The 17,322-nt window shown below is 37.4% G+C and overlaps 1 protein-coding gene across 2 annotated transcripts in view; it reads right to left on the reverse strand.

Moving 5' to 3' along the window:
* LOC134661106 (beta-1,4-glucuronyltransferase 1) overlaps nt 1–17,322 on the reverse strand; it is a 77,956-nt gene that overhangs the window by 31,983 nt on the left and 28,651 nt on the right. The window lies entirely within an intron of this gene.

The raw sequence follows: 17,322 nt of genomic DNA on the forward strand, positions 1-17,322 counted from the left end.
ATTATCCGGTAAACATTTTAAAAGCACTGAAACAATCATGCATACAATAAAATCTTGACACGCAATCGCACCCTGCCCCGAATTTAACTAACTATATCTACTTATATCAAGAGTATGCGGAAAGAACATGTCTATGTCTAGTCACTTTAGTAACATTTTGAGTACCTAATCGCGTTTTTAAAGTTTGGAACAATGTCAAAATGTATGTGAATTGTGTGACTAGGCTTTTTTAAAGTAAAAAAGTTGTGTTAAGTAAATTATACGGTGGTAACAAAACATATAATTAAATGCTCTACATTTTGAGATGAAAATCTCGTTTGCCAAAAAAAGTGTCTCATTATTACAAGAACTCCCAAACCGTGTAGCGTTCGGTGTGCCGGAATAGTGGTAAATAAATATATAAGGCTGTCAATTTGCACCATCTAGTGCCTATTGATCTGAGACGCAAACTGCCGCTTCCAAAAAGATAATGGAAATTAAGAGAACTTGTTCGTTCAATGTGTCTGAAAATACTTAAGTACTTACCTACATTATGAACATTGTGGCCCTGAGGCATTTAACAATTTTTTTCCACTTGCACTATCCCACTAACCCGGTACATATAGAGTAACAAGAGCAGATATAGGCTAGGTCCTAGCCCTAGGAAGTCATTTGTTCAAATATTTTCTAATATCACAGGCCTGACCATGTAAACAAAGTCATCATAATTATGTCATCGTTATCTTCAGAGAGTTTAGTTCATTTACAAATGGAAACCTACTTAAGTACTTAAATTGCGTGTTTGTGTAACAAGGCATCTCGACCATTAATATTTAATGTTCTTTCTTGTCGTTCAAAGTTCCTTTTAATCAAAATTGTTGACCAAATTACCCCTTTAACAAATTAGACAAAGGTCCTTGTTTTTTAGGGTTGCGTACCCAAAGGGTAAAAACGGGATCCTATTACTAAGACTCCGCGTTGTCCGTCCGTCTGTCTGTCACCAGGCTGTAACTCATGAACCGTGATAGTTGATATTTTCACAGATGGTGTATTTCTGTTGCCGCTATAATAACAAATACTAAAAACAAAATAATATAAATATTTAAGTGGGGCTCCTTTACAACAACCGTGATTTTGTTTGCCTTTTTACGTAATGGTACGGAACCCTTCGTGCGCGAGTCCGACTCGCACTTGGATGGTTTTTATTTACCTACTTTTAATCCTTAATACTACTTACTACGGGAAAAGTCATAGTTCAATTAAGCGAATGTCTTCTTTTACACTACTTAAGACTTACCTATGTAGTAACTATGAATCGATAATGTTAATAATGTAAACAAAGTGGCAGTAAACAAGAAAACACAAGAATAACTCTATTTCTAAGTGGTGTTGGTACGTTATATTGTAAATATTTACTAGGAACTACCTTTCCCTTTAGGTATTAATGCGGAGCGTGTGCTTGTTGTTAACTGTTTAGATACCGAAACACATGCAGCAGTGTAGCGGATTATCCATGTAAAGGAAAAGGAAATACCCTCACAGCTGAAGCCCCGCAGCGTTTCCAAGCCCAAATAGGTATGAGTACGCCAAAGGTACTTTACCTAATATTAGCGTGAGTTTAACACGGCATAGAAATTTTCCATGTTATTCGACGTTCGGGCAATGCGGTGGTTCGTGTTCGGACCTTCCGGCTTTACTTTGTCACGGAGGGCTGGCACAATGGGTCGTAAGTTCCATAACGACCAGGAATTTGCCTACAGTGAATTTAAATATTCAGTTTTCCCAGCAGCGTCTACAAATGCATGCGGTCCAGTGAGCACCACTAGAATGATCGGAACGGCCCTTTTATGACCAAGTAACGGTTCACTACATTCATGTCATTGTGCCAACTGCCAATCATGTCATTGTTTCTCCGCAAACTCATGCAGAGTGTAACTTGGTGTTTTGAATTTGGTACCTATTGTCGGTCGTCCGGGTCGTCCGCTCGCAGTTTGCTCATCCCAGTCACACTCACACCACGATTATGCGACAACTCGACGCATCGCGTGAGCACGAAGAGTGGTCGCCGGTTTATTCCATTTGGTTTTGAATAGGTACAGCTCAAAGATTTTAATATTTATTACGTGTTTTCGAAATGGGCAAGCAAGTTCTATGGATACCCTACCACTGGATGGGTTTTCAGTTACGACAATGCCGCTACTTGGAGTATGTTTATGCATCTAATAGAATATCAATGCCGATTTCGACGTTTGTCTCGTAACAGCTGATTAGCGACCGCGAGTGTGCTCATCTCGTTATGAACCTTCGTCGTCTTATGTAAGTAAAGTGGTCACAATAAACAGTTACAACCACAGATCATATAATACTAGTACAGATACCCAATCCCATACTAAAAACGCGCACCGTCCTAAGTAGCAAATACTTGTAGGCAATTTTTTAGTTCACAGTAACAAACTAGATGGCGCACGGAGCCCCTCGGAGCTAATAAAACTCTTACGACAAACATGCGTTGAAATGGCGTCAAAACACCTCTCGCGCGACATCTGTTGTAGCTTTCACGGACTAAACCTACACATCACATTCATTTTTAAGGTCAATCATTACTAGATGGCGTCTCAGCCATCGGCGACAAAATTGAAATTTATTTACATATCATAATTTACGATTATGAAATCAATTTGACTTTTTAATTTTTTTGTTAATTTTTTTGTATTGTAAATAGAAGTTTGAATGGGTACCTACTTTAGTATAGGCGAAGGCGTCAAAGTTTCGTTACAAATCACAGGTCGTATTCTTATCGCTTACCTTGCTTCGGCAAATCAGCACGACAAGCGTTCGGGTAAACCAGCATAACTGTGACTTTGAGATACACAATAATAATGCATAATCAAAGAGGACTCTTATGCTGGTTTGAAGGTATCTAGTAGGTACCTATGCTTCACATTAGGGCAGAAAGAACACGGCATTGCGGTATGATCTGTTTTAATAAAATAATTCTTGGAGCTAAGCGTTGCATTGCCGCGTGCCGTCCACATGGCCTTGAGAGGCCCAAAGCCCAAGGTCGCGCCGACGAAACAATCTATTTTTAACGTCCGTTAAATAAAATCGAAAGTAATAACTTGAAAAAATATGCGCATATTAAAATCTAAATATATATGTGACGTTATCTATGAAAATGGATCTTATTGTCGATGGCGCTTACGCCATTATTGACGATGTTCAGATATAAATAAAAGGCCACGCGACGCCGTGCGGCGTAAGCGCCATCGACAATAAGGTCCCTTTTCATAGATAATGCCCCATATTAGTACCTAGAGATATAGATATAATACTACGCGGTATTTTCTTAGATTTATTATGAAATAAAAAACCGGCCAAGTGCGAGTCGGACTCGCGCACGGAGGGTTCCGCACCATAAACAAATATCGAGTCGAGCCAAAACAAGCAAAAAAACGGTCACCCATCCAAGTACTGACCCCGCCCGACGTTGCTTAACTTCGGTCAAAAATCACGTTTGTTGTATGGGAGCCCCACTTAAATCTTTATTTTATTCTATTTTTAGTATTTGTTGTTATAGCGGCAACAGAAATACATCATCTGTGAAAATTTCAACTGTCTAGCTATCACGGTTCGTGAGATATAGCCTGGTGACAGACAGACGGACGGACGGACGGACAGCGGAGTCTTAGTAATAGGGTCCCGTTTTTACCCTTTGGGTACGGAACCCTAAAAAGACCATGTATATAGGAAAGGAAGGAGTAGGTATTTTGTAAGGATCACAGATCATATGTGACGTTATCCATGAAAAGGGACCTTATTGTCGATGGCGCCTACATCGTTATCAACGATGCTCCGGTATAAATACAATGCCGCGCCACGCCGTGCGTCGTAAGCGCCATCGACAATAAGGTCCCTTTTCATAGATAATGCCCCATAAAATACTAGTACTTACATAGTACATGCAGATACCCAATCCGCCAATCCCATACTAAAAAAGCGCACCGTCCTAAGTAGCATATGTGACGTTATCTATGAAAAGGGACCTTATTGTCGATGGCGCTTACGCCGTTATTAACGATGCTCTGATATAAATACAATGCCGCGCGACGCTGTGCGGCGTAATCGCCATCGACAATAAGGTCCCTTTTCATAGATAATGCCCCATATATGTACGTTGCTTTGCGTGTTTTACATTCTATTTCGTAATATTGCAATAAAAAATGTGTGTAACGTTTTTTTTGCCATGCTTTTAAATTAATAAATAAACTAATTGTATTTCCGATTTATTCATTTTTTTATTTAACTACTAAAAGTTTTGTAGCTTATTCGCTACGGCTATCATGAGTTGGCATTTGACGTTTAGGTACGCTAGCGACTGCATGAAGTCGATCGCAGTCTATCTCGCTCGCACTCGCATTGATGTATTGGTGCGATCGAGTTCACGCAGTCGGTGGCGTAAAAGTCAAATGTCAATTAATGGTAGCCGTACTTGTCCTATCATGTACAGTCAGCAGCAATAGTTGCTAAGCGGGCGAGGTGTTCAAAATAATCTTGACGCGACTTTATTGTTAAGTGAATAAGAGCGCGTCAAGGTAATTATGAACGCCTCGCCCGCTTAGCAACTTCTGCTGCTGACTGTACCTAAGAAAATATATATACAAAACGGATTAGTTATTAAAAATGTTACTCGAGCGCGCCAGCTATTGATAGTGTCAGTCGCGCACCAAGTCTCAGAAATAAAAAAGAGGAGGGAAAATAATAAGGGTATGCCGGTTTCCATGGTCAGGGTGTTTAACCCGTAAGTAGCAGGTCCACAACGTTACAAAAAAAGTTACCTTGAATTACCTACTCGATCGATTTTTTTATATTGAAAATAAAGTGTTATTTATTTATATAATGAGACAGATATTTGTTCTTGAGTTATGGATATTTTCTGTGTATTTAAGTATTAATTGTATATTACACATTTGTATCGTTAGTCAATTTGTGTAAGAATGTCCCTATAATATTTATTTATTTATTAAACATTTATTTCATGTTAAAAATTTACATTCTCGTACAAACGGCAGTAACACGATTTATTTTGTAGTATTTTAAAATACAAAAAGGAAATATTTGCACTAAAAACAAATATTTACAGCCGGGCTAGCCCATGATAGGCACGACAGTATCTCGCGGCGAGATATATTGCCCGTCCCTCTTTTATTAACATGGTTAGAACTGTTAGAAGTTTCAAACCGTGCATGCTGTCCCTGTCGCTCCTATTAGAAAGAAGAAGAGGACGGCACGAATGACTGTGGCGTTCAGCGTTCACGCCTATGTACCTAGTTGTATGGTAGTTTTCGTAAGCACACAGACGCACCTTACAATTAGTACTTAATCCGAGTGTGCGTGTGCACGTCGCTGTGCGGCCTTGAGACGCTGGAGCGATTGAGGACATAAGTACTCGTATTAAATTAAAAATAAATACAAACCTATAGATATAACACACCGTATTGTCAATTCAAGTTTGCAAACGCGCACTGTGTTCAGTTTAGAAGCGAAACATCGACTTTTGACCAGTCATGGCGGTCATGACCTTGCATTGGAAATACGAACACCTAGGTAGCATTTTTTTCAAGGATAACTCACATGTCACACCGTGGCCAGTCCATGACCAAATCATGACCACCCTCATACTTCCCGTCGTAGTCATGAGTGCAGTCATTGTCGGAGTTTGTCCGTCAACAAAAATTCGACTAGGCAGGCCCCGCGACCCGCGAACACCGAATATTGCAAATTTTGGGCTCTTTTACTCACATTAAGTTGTAATTCGAGTGACAGAGATAGTTGCATGAGTCATACCAAGCATATTTTATTAGTGTTATTTTAAACATCAAACTTCTATTAGATTATGTAATTAAAAGAACACTTGCATAGTCTGTGTTATCAAAATCGCTGTCAATTTAGTTTGTTCTACCTCATGAAGTTTACAAACTTCGATTTTCGCGGTTTAAGCCGATCATCGTTTACAACAAGGAAATTAATAAACTGTAGACCTCGCGAGCATAGCTTAAAACTGAATAAAAAATATATGGGTACGCCGTTTAGAATTATTTAGAAAAACTAAATTAACAAAAAGTTTATAAAAGATTGGAAAAATGAAACGAATACGTTTAACCCGTGCTTTGCACAAATAATAATACATACTACAATAATATAAGTGTAAAAATTTACAAAAAGTTAGCAGCGCACTTTACTGGGGTTCGAACTTGGAACCTCCATGCATCAAAGCAACTGTTTGCAAACTGCGCCATGATAGCACTTAGCCAATTTGACGAAATTTGGCTACTTATATTCGAGTAAAAACCTACATACATATCTAAATACCGCCTATACAACATTTCTACATTTTTGCCAAGCACTGTAAATATATCTGAAAAAGAAAAGAAATGCTCTTATAATATTGATACGACTACATATTTGTTTCCGCAATTTTGAAATAATCACATTAAAAAAAAAACTATTTTATCCTAGAATCTGGTCACAAAATTTGATGAGAATCGGTTGAGAATTAAACCGAGGAGAACGTTCTCCTCAAACGAAATTTGGCGCGAGTTAAAACGGAGACCTTCGCAAACGCGTCGGTCAATAAAGGAGTAAAATGTGCGTTTGACTTGGACATCAAGCGAAATAAAAACTTGCATTGTGTTTAAAAACAAAGCATTCATTTCTTTTGAAAAACATCGGCTTACGAGTTTTTTTAATTTATATTTTAACGTCAGGCCTACTTTTAAAAAAATAGGTACTCATTTAGAGTAGGCCTGTTTATTGACCGATCTATTTTTTTTACATTATGTACTAAATTTCGTAATTCATAACTCAAATGTAATTATTCTAAATCAAACTCCACATATTAGAACCGTGGTGGCTCCATCTAGTGAGAATATTCAATATTACTTCGACAGCTCCACATAACTGTCCTGCGCTGTTGTTCATAACGTAGTCAGTCGCGATATAATTGTGATTTCAAATTTCGAAAATGAATGCATTGAATTCGTGTTGTTATTAATGTTTGTATTTCATTTATAATGTTTTTAATTTATGACACTTTAAATGTCTCTTAATACATCTTAATCTGTAAGATAAAAATTTCGTTATCGCCGATTGTGACATATAGCGCCATCTATGATATCGATTTAAAAAGAATTATACGGCCTTCGGAATGGGAGGGCATGGTTACAACATTATGGCACGCGCGGACAGTAGATATTCAAATCGGACTTGCGCACGACCTTCACAGGCGAAAGTGTTTTACTTGGACGCATTCTCTAGTAACGCTTTAGCTTTGTGCCACTTAATGGATCGAATATTGAACTCCCTAAGTGTTACGACTTGTTTCATTTTAAAGAGTCAACTTTAACATAAGTAGTTGAGGATAGTGGACGATCGCTTTTCCATACAAACGTAGTCCCCCTTTTCCTTCCTGGATACTGACTTATGGAAAATATTTCTACACAATTTATTATGTATTGACAAATAGTTATGCCCCTTCGTTTGAATTTTTTATATTTTTTTATTATTAGAAAGTTAGAAGCGAAAAGCTAATTCCATAAAAAAGCTGCCAACTCTTATAATGAGATCAAATTAGTACCTACCTACATCAAATTGCGTAAAAACACGTGACTTTGTTCCCTTTCGTCTTTTGACATTACCGCTCCAAAATATATCCACCTTTATTTGTATAGGTATAGATAAGTTTGTATTATGTTTTTAAAATGAAGTTAGTAACGTGCGTTCATATGAACTTTTCAAAGTACAATTCAATAAGAATGTAAAGGTTAAACCATGTCACCTTTATGCACGCGCTGTTCGACGGTGTCCCAAGTATCTACAGTTCCATCCTATTCCATTCGAATGCATTAAGAGTAAATCACAACATAGGTATTCGTATATGTCAAGGCTAATAAAATTTATGCATGTTAGGTAAGACGGTTAGAGTGACAGAATCTGTCGCAATCTACGAAATCTTTGTTGCGTTCGAATCGTTTGCGTTGGAAAGAGGAAACAGGCAGTAAAGTGTTCAACTGTTTTTCTCCGACCGAAAACTGCTTCTCATTCGAAATGCCTTGATGTTGTAATGCTGGTAGCAAAGCAGTCAAAAGAGATCGTTATAGGTAAATGCACTTCGTCGAGTAATTGGAACGAAAGGAAGTCGGTTAGCGTAATATACATTTATGTTTTTATTTATGTGGAGGCAAGTACATGCAACATCCCGGCAATCAATGGTGCTCGAGCACGGGAAGTCTTGCTGTAAAAGTAAATGGCTCGGTCCGTTTATTATTCGAGACTGCAAACATCTTTTAATAATAATTAAGGAGGAACGTTGTTTTGAACGTTGTTGATGTGACGGTTCGATTCGAGTGATGCTTAAATTATGAAACAATTACCGAAAACACACACGATACAGGTCAAAACGGTCAAAAGTCGGAAAAACAAAAAGAAAACCAAAACAAAATAACTTAAAATAATTTCTTTTTTAAAAAAAAGGGAACCGCCTTCAAAAAACCAACCCACTGAAAAGCACAAAATAATTTTTATATGGCACCCCTATAAGTGTCCAGTCCCTATCCCGTCGTAAAGCAAATTTCTGCCAAAAAGTAATTTATACCTAATAATAAGAACATTAATAATCATCCGGATAATTACTTAGTTTTTGAAATCGGTGCCAAACCAAAACTTTAGAGAACCGATATTTTAGACAACGTTAGTTTACTTATTAATTTAGTTCTTGTAGGTACTACATACTCGTATTTTATTTCTGATGGCAGCAAAGAATGTTTTTGTTGGTTTGGCACCGCCTTCAAAAACTAAGTAATTACCCGGATGATTATTAATTTTCTTATTATTAGGTATAAATTACTTTTTGGCAGAAATTTGCTTTACGACGGGATAGGGACTGGACACTTATAGGGGTGCCATATAAAAATTATTTTGTGCTTTTCAGTGGGTTGGTTTTTTGAAGGCGGTTCCCTTTTTTTAAAAAAGAAATTATATTAAGTTATTTTGTTTTGGTTTTCTTTTTGTTTATGTTTATTTTTATTCTTTTTCATTTATTTTATTTTATTTTTTACTTTTTAGTGATAGGTACTTCATTTATATTAGGGTTTAGGCTAAAATACTAGTTTGTTAGGCTCTCTATTTAGTTTTGGGCTAGTAACTAGGCGGTTAGATAAAAAATGATCGACCCACCTAGTGGAACTCTGCGACATAGGCACGCGACGACAACTCGGTTAACCAAAACAAAGTATGTCTATGTTGCACCAAACCTGAGTTCCACTAGGTACAGCCAGGGTTCAGCATGAGCTCTATCTTGGGTACTGCTCTCCCAAGTGCTCATCAAGATGTGATGGATGACCAAAATAGCGTGGGCCTATGTTGCACCAAACCTGAGTTGCACTAGGTACAGCCAGGGTTCAGCATCAGCTCTATCTTGGGTACTGCTCTCCCAAGTGCTCATCAAGACGCGTCAGATGACCAAAACAGCGTGTGTCCATGTTGTACCAAACTTGAGTTCCACTAGGTACAGCCAGGGTTCAGCATCAGTTCTATCTTGGGTACTGCTCTCCCAAGTGCTCATCAAGATGTGATGGATGACCAAAATAGCGTGGGCCTATGTTGCACCAAACCTGAGTTCCACTAGGTACAGCCAGGGTTCAGCATCAGCTCTATCTTGGGTACTGCTCTCCCAAGTGCTCATCAAGACGCGTCAGATGACCAAAACAGCGTGTGTCCATGTTGTACCAAACTTGAGTTCCACTAGGTACAGCCAGGGTTCAGCATCAGCTCTATCTTGCGTACTGCTCTCCCAAGTGCTCATCAAGACGCGTCGGATGACCAAAACAGTGTGTGTCCATGTTGCACCAAACTTGAGTTCCACTAGGTACAGCCAGGGTTCAGCATCAGCTCTATCTTGGGTACTGCTCTCCCAAGTGCTCATCAAGACGCGTCGGATGACCAAAACAGCGTGTGTCCATGTTGCACCAAACTTGAGTTCCACTAGGTACAGCCAGGGTTCATCATCAGCTCTATCTTCGGTACTGCTCTCCCAAGAGCTCATCAAGACGCGTCGGATGACCAAAACAGTGTGTGTCCATGTTGCACCAAACTTGAGTTCCACTAGGTACAGCCAGGGTTCATCATCAGCTCTATCTTGGGTACTGCTCTCCCAAGAGCTCATCAAGACGCGTCGGATGACCAAAACAGCGTGTGTCCAAGTTGCACCAAACTTGAGTTCCACTAGGTACAGCCAGGGTTCAGCATCAGCTCTATCTTGGGTACTGCTCTCCCAAGTGCTCATCAAGAGACGTCAGATGACCAAAACAGCGTGTGCCCATTGCCCATGTTGCACCAAACCTGAGTTCCACTGGGTACAGTCAGGGTTCAGCATCAGGTCAGCTCCATATATACTAAAACCTTCCCCAGAATGTAACAAACACTTTTCTGAAAACCGCATCAAAATCGATTCAGCCAAACGCGAGATAATCGCGGACAAATATACATACATACAAACATACAGGTCAAACTGAGAACCTCATTTTTTTTTGAAGACGGTTAAAAAAATATATTGTCGAGAGAAATTATTTAATATTTGATTAAGTGAGAGTGGGTGAATAGCAGATTTAACAATTTTCTAATTAGTTACCATGAGAATATTTATGAATTCAAGATAAGAGGCGAAACCATCGTTATACTGGCCTCGGTCCCAGGCGAGAAACTTATAAATATTGCAAAATAACGATCATAATAGAATGAATGTTTTGTAAATTCAAACCGTGGAGAACATTCAACATTTTGTACTTCCGACAGTACTTATATGCATTTAGTTAGGCTGACAGGCTGTTTGTTTTTTTTCCATCCACCATCTCGTAAAGGCTCTCTTTGTAAATCAAAAATCTTAATCTTATCGTTGCGTAAACAGTGTAAATAGGAAATAGTCACAATGCGCATTTACTAAATATACAACGACGACGTGTCCGAAGAAATTACGCAGTATTTACGTATAAGGCCCGTACACACTTAGTACGTTTCCGCGTCCGGACGGGCCGCCGCATCACGGATCACCGCATATCGACCACCAACTAGTTCGACTCGGGCAACCAGCATAACTATAGGTACTATATTTATTACACACAGATGGGCTTTTTAGGGTTCCGTAGCCAAATGGCAAAAAACGGAACCCTTATAGATTCGTCATGTCTGTCTGTCTGTCCGTCTGTCTGTCCGTCCGTATGTCACAGCCACTTTTCTCCGAAACTATAAGAACTATACTGTTGAAACTTGGTAAGTAGATGTATTCTGTGAACCGCATTAAGATTTTCACACAAAAATAGAAAAAAAACAATAGATTTTTGGGGTTCCCCATACTTCGAACTGAAACTCAAAATTTTTTTTTCATCAAACCCATACGTGTGGGGTGGTATCTATGGATAGGTCTTCAAAAATGATATTGAGGTTTCTAATATCATTTTTTTCTAAACTGAATAGTTTGCACGAGAGACACTTCCAAAGTGGTAAAATGTGTGTCCCCCCCCCCTGTAACTTCTAAAATAAGAGAATGATAAAACTAAAAAAAAATATATGATGTACATTACCATGTAAACTTCCACCGAAAATTGGTTTGAACGAGATGTAGTACGTAGTTTTTTTTTATACGTCATAAATCGCCTAAATACGGAACCCTTCATGGGCGAGTCCGACTCGCACTTGGCCGCTTTTTTTTGTTGTCCCCTACACTTTTTTTTCAAATTTGGGATTTTTTAATGTTATTTCTACTCAGAATCACGAGCTCTTTCTATCCTAATAGGAGAAAAAAAGTGTTCCAAAATTTCCATAAATTTTTCGATCTTTCCATTCCGCGACCGCCATACAAAGTCTATGAAAAATGGTGACGTAATGGAAATAAAAACCTTAGGACACTTTTTTTCTCCTATTAGGATAGAAAGAGCTCGTGATTCTGAGTAGAAATAACATAAAAAATCCCAAATTAGAAAAAAAAAGTGTAGGGGACAACAAAAAAAAAACGCCCAGACACACATCACATTTAAACTTGCTAGTCTTAGTCTTACGTTCGCCTGCAAGCAAAATAAGGGACAGGAAACGTAGAACGTGGTCTGCATCAGAAATTTTGACTTCGGCTCCGTCACGCTACGTTACGCCTCGAGACATCGGAAAAGCTGCTCTATAACCTTAAACAATAAGTTTAAATTTGCGCCGATCAAAATACAATATTACAAGAGGATTTTGGTTGCCTGTGATGAGTTGTTTGAGCTGTAATTAGTATATTACGATATTGCGCTTAGTGCACTTCAGGCATGTTCGTTTATGGCATCTAATTTACTTCGGCTTTAACAACTTGCTGCTCACAATGTGCTAACAATATTATATGATATTTAAGGTGTTAAAGGAAAACTTGTAAATTTAATTAGGTAACTCTTAATGGGTAGGTATGCCTCAATTAGAAGTTAAGTAATGTATTTTCCAAATAAATATGGTAAGTACATTTTAAACTTATGATAGTTTCGCCAAACAATACGTTTAACGGCGAATGCAGGTACTTGAAAATTTCATAATAAATTGAAACTTGAGACGAGCGAGCTTCTTCAATGATAACAAGTATGAGTAGCAGAAAATGTACAAATTTTTCCATACGATTTCGTACCTCTGTTATCGCTATGCAAATGGATAATGGTATCGAAATTGGCGTTGCATCTTCGTAAAAATGATCAAGCATTACAAATATTAGATTATATTTTCCAGTGCACGTAGAGCCTTGGGTAGCAGCACTAACGGATGGCAAGAAACGTGACACGCGGCGTCGAGGACGGTTCTATTGTGCGCGGAACAATCATATATTATTCGTACACACTACACAGCGAACATGCTGGTTGTGCACCAAAGCACATAATAGTTAGCACTGGCGCTGATTCCATTGCGCTCAAACTGGTACCTGTAGATACCTACCTCTCACCTGCACCACACACCTTCGAAATCGTTATTGATTTCGATAGCTGCACATAAAACCCAGATATGTATCAAAAGTCAAGTATAGAACTTAATCCTCAAATACAAAATACCTAGTTAAATCTAAAATATTATCACTAAAGCCAAAAAGTTTAATTTTCTATGCCAAATCAAAGTCGAAACTAAATCTTTGTTACTCGCTTTGATTTGTTGTTTACAATATTGTGTAGGTACATAAATTGTTGCAGAAGAATTATTTAAATAAAATTATAAGAACTAAGTCCCAGCTGCGCTGCTCTCATACTTATGCAGCAAAGCTTCTAAAAATAGTGAACGTGCCTGACTCTTCGTTATGCAATGCCTTGTTTTATTTAAAAATAGAAGTGCTCAGTAAAGTTGTTCCGTGTTTTGTTCTCTGCGAAATTACTCTGAAGATATTCTAAACATGTTTTATAATAACCAGTATAAAAAAATACATAACAGTTTGTAATAAAAATAAAACTTTAGCATATCTGCAGCTGACTCAAAAAGGGAAGGTCAAAATTTCATAAAGGACTGCAAAGTAAGTACTAGAGCTTGTAAAATCACAGGGGGCATCATAGTTAGTAGCACGACCGTACAACACCTTATGTACGCGCATATTTCCGTAGTTGCGTATCCAAACGGTGCTATTTATAGGCCGTCTAACTTATTTAATCGCAGCAGGGGAGTGGACCTACATTAAACCGTCCATAAGAAAAAATAAATATCGCTAGCATCAAGCACCGAAATCAATCATGTTGCCGTGAGCTATCCATCATTATGAACTGTACCATTAGATGCCGACCGACTTCCGAGACCCGATGATGTTGTAAGTAGGTAATTCAAATGTCGTAAGGCAAGATAGGCATCATACGACCTGAAACTCTTGCGAGGGTCACCTTCAGAAACCTGTTATCTGACTGCATGCCTTAGATTCTCCTGAAGAGATACTTGAGATGTTATGTCTAACGATTTCTTGTGTTAGTATGTTATGTCCTTACAGGTTTTGGACGCGTGCAACTCCTACGTTGTCAAATGCGCGTAGCATAATATTATGCGGATTCACAGTTTGAGAGGTTATTCGTCAGCAACACAATTTATCCTGGGGAGCTGTAACAATCTTACTCGCCATCAGGACCACTAAACTGCATTAGCAAAATATTTATTATGGAGAAGTATGGCGAGGGTACTGCCCCAGTAGGGCCCGCTCAACGTTCGAGCGAGATGTAAATATCTCGGCATCGATTGTTAGTTTTCTGAGCGCGGTATTACGTACCTAAGTTAGTTAGGCTCACCCACAAAACCTGACAGAAGACTGCGGTGGACGGCATGTCGCGACTCGCGGGTAATTTTCCAGGCACGCGCACTCAATTGCCTCATAACTTGGAGGTTTGTCATTTATTTTTATATCTAACCGTAATTCACGTGGCACCTCACTCTGTGTGTAATAAGGTATTTTACGCCTTATCTTAAGAATAAAAAAGAAACCCACGTTTTATGATGCTCTCTGATGTTAACAACCTGATCTGCGATCCAGATTTACTAATATCTACGAGTAAGTTCGAAAAAACTTACAAATAGGTACATTCCTATCAATCTTTTAAAATTTGAATGGTGCTTCGGGGCAACCAAGTAAGCTCGTCGAGAGTGTATGACTCTTTAATAACTCTATAAAGACGCGTACTTGGCTTCGTCCTACCCATAGTTTTACTAAGGTGAATTAGTTTAGGAGAAACAAAATCCAGCTATGTAATTTCAAAAGCAAAAAACACAAAAAAGAATTTTATAATCTTAGTGGCAGTAAGTGTCTGTTTAAACCATTCAATTCAATGTTTAAGTGATGGTGAATGCGGTTAATTTACTCACTAACCGCACTAATGTTGTTGTAATTCGAATCGTGACGCTGCGTACCTAAAACGGTTTTTTGTAAGTTATTGTGCGCGATGCTTCCTATGGGAGGCAGTGGCAATGTTCGCCGCAGTCTTAAAACAGGTAGGCCGACGACCTTCGGCTACACTGACTCATTATTACAACTATTATCTCAAGATTCTTCGAAATTCAGAGGTTGTTGAACAATTAGCCCGAGACCTGCCGGATCTGGCGTGTTTATTTGGATAAATTTGAAAAGTCATAAAACATTGTGTTTGTTTGTTTATTAAGGCTTCACATATTCTTTAAGTTATATTAAGTTGTTTTTAAAATATAACCCGCTAGTAGTGGGTTTTTTTCTAGGAAGTTACTTATTTGTTCTTAGGATATGCGGACAAGTATGTTAGACAAAGATAAGTAAAGTAGGATACATTACGATGTTTAACCAGCACCCCCAGTGGCTCGAAAGCGCATTATTTTATTACATGGATTACAGTGCGAAATAAACGGTTAAACAAAACGCTGTTCAATTTTCGTGACTATCACTCTACTGTATCTATCATCTGTTATGTGCCTGTGCCAGAAATACACGGTTCATTAAATTACTATACCTATTAGACTCAGACCCAAGGACATGGCAACCGTGATGGCAACAGTTGTTGTCAAAATCATTAAAATCTAACTATACCATCGCTGACAGTTCTTTGAACCATTCATTCGTGGACCTTATTGCAACGATATAAGACCTACATGGTCAGTAAAGTGTGTTGTATTGTATTACATATTTATTAGTTTATTACTACAAATGCGTTCGTCTCTATAGGTAACAGTGGGACAGAGCTCGGTGCTCACGTAAGACTCGTGCATTTAGCAATCCCAGCAAAGATTGTTTGTTGTACCTATATGCTATTACATACATCATTTAATGCTTGGGAATTACTTGTGACATTCTGTAAAGTGTTATTTATTATACAATTACTTATTTCACCTCTGATTATGGTTTATGTCTCTTCCCAAGTCGACTGAAATAAAAAAAATTACATGTTTAGGTACTTATATAAAAAGAACAATTTAGATTTACAAATGAAACGAACACGCTGAACACGTGATTGAAGTAATAAAAAATTCAGTCTAAATATTGATCTTGAAATGTAAGCACGAACTTTCAAATTGTTATAAAACTTATAAAATTTGAACCGTTGAATTATATTGTAAAATTCAACATCAGTCAATGACCCAATTCTCATAGTTTTGAGCCCCAGGGGTGCCAAAAGGCCGCACGCGGCGGTATTTTTCTGTAACGGTGTCAGCATGGTATTGGTAACGCCACCCGAACATAAAAATAAAGAAAGAAAGACATCAATACTTTATGACATAGTTGTTTAAATAAGTCGTTTTAATTCCTGGAGTAGGTATATATCGTCGGTATACTTCCAAAACATGATAACTGACAAAATGGTCAAAAATGAGTTATATATATACAGTTTTGTTCATTTTTTTTTGTTTTAAATATATATGTGGCATTCTTTAATTTATTGTTATTATTTAGAAAGTTATAGAGTGTAAAAACGTAATAACAGACAAGAAATAAAATATAATGTGCACGTAAAAAATAATAAGGGTACTTAAAACTACATATTTCATAAAACTGGTCACGTAAAATATATAAAGTAACCTTTACATTTTTTGCCTGAATGTAAATAATTAAGAACCTATAGTTACAGCATCTGGTAAAACACTATAACATTATTTATCACTATTTACGTGTACACATTTCTTTCAAAACATTGTGTAGTTTACAACTAGATAATATTAAGTTCACTTAAAACTGATTAAAATATGCTCGTTAATTGCAAAAAGAAACAGTAATATACATTTTTTACAGTTATTTAATTAACAAGGAGTGTATTGTCACCCATATTTCTTCACTAAAGGAGGGAAAAGTCAAAAATTGCAAGAATAATTCACTTATAACTGTTTACCTGTAAATAGTAACACGATGCATGTCATTTATTACTTTTTATTGATACGTTAGTTTTTATTATTTGCTTATAATCTCGGGTAAAATGATATTTATTATCTTTCTCATTGTTTTCAATTATATAAATATACATTTTTATATATTTTTTACGTAATACATTAATGTTACTCCATTTTGTATACAGGCAAAACATGATAACTAACACATCCCATTTTTTTATCGGCCAATATTTTACATTTTTCAAATTGAAAATATCAATTTAATGCAATTTTAACATCTCAAAAATGTCATATCTAGATCTAAATTAGTAAAAACACGTTTCTAAATTGACACATTTAAGGGTCAAAGTTTCAACTCGCGTTTTCTCGAAACTATGTTTCAGTTAGTTATCATGTTTTAGAAGTATACCGACGATATCTACCTAAAATTATAGAGAAGGAGATAACATATTTGTTAAGTTTAAATCTTTT

This window comes from Cydia amplana, chromosome Z (assembly GCF_948474715.1).
Source record: "Cydia amplana chromosome Z, ilCydAmpl1.1, whole genome shotgun sequence".
Taxonomy (NCBI): domain Eukaryota; kingdom Metazoa; phylum Arthropoda; class Insecta; order Lepidoptera; family Tortricidae; genus Cydia; species Cydia amplana.